The sequence below is a fragment of the Octopus sinensis genome, linkage group LG26 (genome assembly GCF_006345805.1).
Source record: "Octopus sinensis linkage group LG26, ASM634580v1, whole genome shotgun sequence".
In the NCBI taxonomy this organism is placed as follows: Eukaryota; Metazoa; Mollusca; class Cephalopoda; order Octopoda; family Octopodidae; genus Octopus; species Octopus sinensis.
The window spans coordinates 557,852-565,148 of NC_043022.1; the positions used below are offsets into that span (position 1 = coordinate 557,852).

The 7,297-nt window shown below is 40.3% G+C and overlaps 1 long non-coding RNA gene across 1 annotated transcript; it reads right to left on the bottom strand.

Annotated features, from left to right (window-relative positions):
• Window positions 1-1,340: 1,340 nt before the first annotated feature.
• Window positions 1,341-3,150, bottom strand: LOC118767974. Its single transcript, XR_005003895.1, has 2 exons — window positions 2,699-3,150; window positions 1,341-1,498 (listed from the first exon to the last, which is right to left on the bottom strand). It is a non-coding gene; the product is annotated as an uncharacterized LOC118767974 (long non-coding RNA).
• Between the last annotated feature and the right edge of the window lie 4,147 nt (window positions 3,151-7,297).

Here is a 7,297-nt window from a genome sequence, read left to right on the forward strand (position 1 = left end):
CTGGTAGAGTCGTTAGCAGGCGCGGGCGAAATGCTTAGCGGTATTTCGTCTGTCTTTACGTTCTGAGTTCAAATTCCGCCATGGTCGACTTTGCTTTCATCCTTTCGGGTTCGATAAATTAAGTGTCAGTTGCGTAGTGGGGTCGATCTAATCGACTGGCCCCCTCCCCCAAAATTTCAGGCCTTGTGCCTATTGTAGAAAGGATTATTATTATTATTATTGTTGTTGTAGTTAAGCAGTCTTCTTTTTATGATGTGCATTCACTACACCACCGAGAGCAGTTTTGTGTGCCCTGGGTCTGTTTTGTTATTATTTTCTCCTTATTGAAAGCGCTTTACGGGTCAGCTTGATCAGTGCTGACCCGGAGCACGTAAAGCGGCAGTAGCAACTGCAACAGCAGTGGGGGCGCAAAGGCCCAGTGGTTAGGGCAGCGTACTCGCGGTCGTAAGAACGCGGTTTCGATTCCCAGACCGGGCATTGTGATTGTTTATTGAGCAAAAACACCTAAGCTCCACGAGGCTCCGGCGGTGGGGCGTGGGTTGAACCTTGCTGTACTCTTTCACCATAACTTTCACTTTTTCTTTCTACTTCTGCCACAAAGCAGAGGAACCGTCGTCATCATCATCGGATGATGATGATAACGACGTCATCGCCATAATCATCTCTTCCATCATCACGATCATCGCCATCCCCACCACAATTCCTAGCGCCATCATCACCACCACCACCATCATCGTTACCATCATCACCACCACCACCACCACCCTCTTCCACCACCAAGCATCCTAAAATCCAGACCAACAATTTATAAAAACCGCAATCCAGTGCTATTAATATTTAAATATCTGAGATATTTGCACAATCTTTTAATGGAAATGATCATCGGAGGAACAGTGGGTGGTGGTGGTGGGTGGGTGAGGGTAGTGGTAGCGGAGGTCGGCGTTAATAATGATGGTGATGATGATGATGCTGTTGTTGTTGGTGGTGGTGTAGGTAGCAGGGATGGGCGGTTTTGATAAAGACCGTGATTATGATGACGTTGATAGCAGTAATAGTGATGGTAGTGATGGTGACGGTGGTGACTTTAGCGATTGTAGTCACGATAATGATGATGATGATGACGACGACGGCGGACGGCTGTGGTTGTGGTGGTGGTCATATATTGACTAGATAAACACTTCATCAAAACAACCCACAAATTGCTTTGGACCTCAACTAACACTTAGAAATAAGACTAAAAAAAACGTCACTAAAACATTTTAAAAACAAAAACTTTTTTTATTCATTAATACCAAACAAACAACAAAACGTAAACGCGCGAACAAGCAACAGACAACCAATATGATTTATAGATTTTATTACAAATAGTAAAATTATAAACTTCACGACTTCAACTGTAAACTTCGCGACTTTAACCGCAAACTGTTGTGTTGGTCGCACAAGTACAACTCTGTACCGTCAGCTCCCCATGTACATAGAACAAAGAGCAATTGCAATGCTATAAACGATAAAACACAAAACAAAAATATACGGGAAAATATTCACGAATAAAACATTTATATTCGACAACTACGCTTCTCAAACTTTTGTTTTTTAAAATTATCGACCCACTTTTTTTACAATATTTTCCGGCATTCGAGTCGAATATTTTGTGATCAAAATTTACAGGTAAAACATGCTAAGTCAACTTATATACCAAAACGACTTCGGGAGACCAAAAATTCAATGTGAAATGCAGCAGGGTTTGGAAAGATAGTGACGATGTTTGAATGTTTGCCCTGCATCTTCACACAATAAGGTTACGCCGCTATATACTACGTTGACATACATGCTGGAACTACTGTACAACACCCTTTCGACGATTCGTAGCAACACCCTTGCTGCGATTCAAGAAAATTAAATACGCCTCCAAAATTTGCTGCTGATCAACATTAAAGTTATTTGCATATAGGTTATTTTATCAATATAATATGGAATGTCAAAGCAATATTTTTTATTGTACACAGGGATGGGGGCTACGCACAGAGGGGACAAACAAGGACAGACAAACGGAGTAAGTCGATTATATCGACCCCAGTGCGTAACTGGTACATATTAAATCGACCCAGAAAGGATGAAAGGCAAAGTCGACCTCGACGGAATTTGAACTCAGAACGTAGCGGCAGACGAAATACCGTTAGGCATTTCGCCCGGCGTGCTAACGATTCTGCCAACTCGCCGCCCTCTGTCAAAGTAATATCGTAACCACAAATATTGGTTTTAAATTTTGATACAAGGACAGCTTTCGTGGGGAGGCGTATGTTGATTACATCAACCCCAGTGTTCAACTGGTATTTATTTTAACGACTCTGAAAGGATGAAAAAAAAAGTCGACCTCAGCGGCATTTGAACTCAGAACGTAAAGCCAAACGAAATACCTATTTCTTTACTGCCCACAAGGGGCCACACACAGAGGGGAAAAGCAAGGACAGACAAAGCAAAGTCAACCTCGGCGGAATTTGAACTCAGAACGTAACGGCAGACGAAATACTGCTAAGTATTTTGCCCGGCAGTTAAAATGCTTAGTGGTATTTCGTCGGACTTCACACTCCGAGATCAAGTCTTTTGTTTAGTTTCCAGGTGCAAGAACCATAAACAGTTTACTGCACAAGTTCCTGTTCAGATTTCACAACTACATACTATAAAACTGAAGTCTTACCTTTAAATTCTTCATTTTAGGACAGTCTCGCTGTTATAGTTTATGAGAGCCGCGGAAATATTCCTTCTTTCGTTCTCCCTATATTAGTTCTTATGACGTTCTAATCTCTTTCGTTTTCTGTACGAAGGTGTGTGACATCGTGCTTAGGATGTTGGACTGACAATCGTAGAATCATTGCTTCGATTCCCGGGTTGGATGGTGCCTCGTGCTGTTCAGTGACGCATTTGAGTTCACGCTGTTTCAATCTACTCGGTTTAAACTGGGTACAGGAAACATCTGGGAGAGTTAACGTCGTGACGGACTAGCGTCCTGTCCGGGTTGCGGGTGGTGGGGTTAAAGTCTGGTTCTCTTAACCGCTTGTAGTCACGGACACTGGCATAAACTCCGGCCTAAAGGGCCTCTAAGTTTCATAACTTTCATTCTACTGTTTTCTTTCTTTCTCATTCTTTCTCTTCTTCAATATCTCTCTCTCCTTCACTTTCTATCTCTCCCTATATATCTCTCGTTCTTTGTGTTCGTCACTCCTCTCTCTCTCTCGCTTCACATTCTCTCTCTCTCTCTCTCTCTCTCTCTCTCCTTGTCTCACTGCCTTATTCTCTTACTCCCCTCCTCTCTCTCTCTCTCTCTCTCTCTCTCTCTTTCTATTCTTCAGTTTTCTTTCTTTCTTCCTTTGTTCTCTGCTTTTCTGCTTTTCATTTCCTTCGTTTTCTCTCTCCTCCTCCTGCTCCTCGTATTCCTCCTCCCCTCACACCGACTTCCTTTTATTTATCTCACTTCCGTTTCTTTATTTCCTCCATCCCAACTGCCATATTCTTTCCCCGTTTCCTTATCGGCTTCAGTTGTTGTTGCTTTTGTAATCCTTTCCGCCGCCGCCGCCATCACTGTCCCCTTGGCGGCTACTTTCTTCCTCAGGTGCTGGACGTGGGCCTTATTGCCGCTCTTGTCATTTCTTATTGTTGCTGTTCCTGGTATCGTTGTCGTTGTCAGAGTTTCTCTCTTGATGCGATGCCGGTCTTTGAAGCTGCTCTTATCCTACTTTGCCTAATAATTGTCGTTGTTGTTGTTGTTGTTGTGATGTGACTTTGGCTGCTATTGTCGCTTTTGTTGCTGCTGCTGCTGCTGATGTTGCTGCTACTGTTTACGTTGTTGATGTTGTTGTTATTGTTGTAATCGTTTTTTGATGTGCTATGCTTGCGGATGTTGAGTTGATTGTCACTGATGTTGTTGTTGTTGTGGTTATCATTGTTAATCGTTGTTGTAGGAGTGGCTGTGTGGTAAGAAGCAAGATTAATCAGCCGAAATTGCGAGGATGATCCGGTACTTGACTGAAGATTGAAGGCTTCGAATGTCCCGTCCCTGTTTTTTGTGTCGTCTTCTAAATGTTTTACGTTCTTGTCCCAGTTTGTATTTTTCTACATATAATATATGTATATATATATATATATATATATATATATATATATTATATATATATATATATATATATATATATATATATATATATATACTAAGCAATAAAGGGTTAGCAACGAATTGCCTTACCACATACCGAATTTAGAAATAGCAGTCAAAGAGTTATAGCTATTTCTTCTACTAAAAAGGAGATCTCAGTAAAAACAGCAATTGGAAGGCAGACACAAACAGGTAAGAGAGAATGAATTGACGGCAATCTATCATACAATTTTAAGTTATCTACGGACGTACGTTTCGAAATCAAGTTTTTAGGAAAGCATAAGAATTAAATATTAAATAATTCTATCTTACCAAAAACTTCTTTTCTCTTCAGCGTAGAATACTATAATCACTTTTAGTAGAAGAAATAGCTATAACTCTTTGACTGCTATTTCTAAATTCGGTATGTGGTAAGGCAATTCGTTGCTAAACCCTTTATTGCTTAGTATTACTTAAATTTTCCTCGAATGAGGCTTTTACATGCCGAAGACTACTTGGTGTAATTGATAATTATTCCAAATTAATTAATTTCACCCTTCATTATTACGGATAACCATATTTTATCTCAGTAGATGACCACAGCATCTTGTTTTGGCTACACGCGGGTGGGAAGGGGCTGGTGACACAATCTTTTCATTCACGCATTGAGTTTGGTGATACTAGTTGCGGATTCTAGCTCGCTCTGATACTGAGTTGAGTTGGTGCCTTCTAGTATCTCAAAATTCAATATATAATCATTTATGATTATAGTATTCTACGCTGAAGAGAAAAGAAGTTTTTGGTAAGATAGAATTATTTATATTTAATTCTTATGCTTTCCTAAAACTTGATTTCGAAACGTACGTCCGTAGATAACTTAAAATTGTATGATAGATTGCCGTCAATTCATTCTCTCTTACCTGTTTGTGTCTGCCTTCCAATTGCTGTTTTTACTGAGATCTCCCTTTTTAGTAGAAGAAATAGCTATAACTCTTTGACTGCTATTTCTAAATTCGGTATGTGGTAAGGCAATTCGTTGCTAAACCCTTTATTGCTTAGTATTACTTAAATTTTCCTCGAATGAGGCTTTTACATGCCGAAGACTACTTGGTGTAATTGATAATTATTCCAAATTAATTAATTTCACCCTTCATTATTACGGATATATATATATATATATATATATATATATATATATATATATATGTATGTGTTTGTGTGTCTGTGTTTGCCCCTCCCTCCCAACGTCGCTTGACAACCGATGCTGGTGTGTTTACGTCCCCGTAACTTACCAGTTCGTCAAAAAAGACCGATAAAATAATTACTAGGCTTACAAGGAATATGACCTGGGGTCGGTTTGATCGACTAAAAGGCAGTGCTCCAGCATGGCCACAGTCAAATGGCTGAAACAAATTAATGCTGTTGGTGTCGTCGAGGTTCTTTATGTTGCTGCTGCTGCTGTTGATGTTGTTATTTAGCCGGAAGTCAGCCCTTAACCAAAAGGACCATTGATCGAAGGCGTTCCAGTCGTGACCATTTCATATGATATTCCACGACAGCGTCATCCAATGGTATCCTTTCTCTTTTGATCCAGTAGAATATCGGATTTAATGGATGGATGGACGGAGGCAGATTCGGCTGAGATTTCCTCTTCCTGTTGTTGTTGTTGCTATTGTCCTCATTTCCGCTGTCGATGACACGGTTTCCCAATGCTGCTGCTCTTGTTCTGGTTGTTGCTGTCGTTGCTGCTGGTGGTGTTGTTGTTGATGATGTTATTGCTGACGATGTTGTTTTTGCTGTTGTTTTTGCTGCTGCTGCTGTTGCTGTTGCTGTTGCTGCTGTTGTTGTTGTTGTTGTTGCTGCTGCTGCTGCTGCTGTTGTTGTTGCCGCTGTTGTTGTTGTTGCCGCTGTTTGTTGACTAAAGGAAGTACATTATAAATTCTTCGGAACACCATTACCGCCAGCATCCCCCCCCGCTTCCCCCCCCACCACCACCAAAACTACCACCACCACCACAAACACCACAACCACAACCTCGACAACCAATACACCACCACTTCCATCATCGCAACTGCCACCACATCACCGTGCCCATCTCCACCACCACCATAACACCCACCACCACCATCCTCACCACCACCACCACCGCCACCACCGCCACCACCTACTTCCACCTACACATTACCGAAATATTTTAACCTATTACCAGCCAAGAGACAGGAGTGCCCAGAAGGGAAATAACTCCAGTTGTTGTTGTTGTTGTTCCTGTTTGTGTGTGTTGTTGTTGTTGTTGTTTATTTTAAACAAACAAATTATGTTTTCTTTTCTCTCCCTCCCCCTCTCTCCCTCTCTCTCTCTTTTCCTTTTCTTCTTTCCAATATATTTCTATAAAAGTTTCTGTTAAATATATTATAACTCGTATCGTTTCTATTAAATATATTAATAAAACAACTCCCCTCACACACAACAACAACAACAGCAACAAACATGCATAGACCGGGATACACATTCATATACACATACAAACATACATACAAACATACATACATATGGATATGCAAAAATGTCGTCAAAGAAATGGTATAATACGCACATACCTGCATACATACATACATAAACACACACACATACATAAATAAATACATACATACATAAATAAACACATACATACATACATACATACATACATGCGGTCATACATACATAGATAAACACAAACACATACATATATACGATCATACAGAGATATATACACTCACAAACATACATATATATACACATACATATACATACACACATAGATAAACACACATACATAATACATACAGACAGACAGACATACATAATACATACATACATACATACACACATACACTCACGCATGCATGCATACACAGATACATACACACACACACACAGATAACTTACATTCATTCACAAAAATGTTCCTACCGAAGTTCTGTAACACCCACACATTCACACACACACACACACACGCCCTTCCGCCCATGCCCATACACCCATACATATGTGGCCATCCTGGTTTAATTGATTCGTTTAATGAAGAACAATAAAAAAAAAGCCAAATCATTATAAAGCCACGGATGACACATTAAAGAGTAATCAAGTCTGCATTTGACGTACTCCCACTTGAATACTCCTTGATGT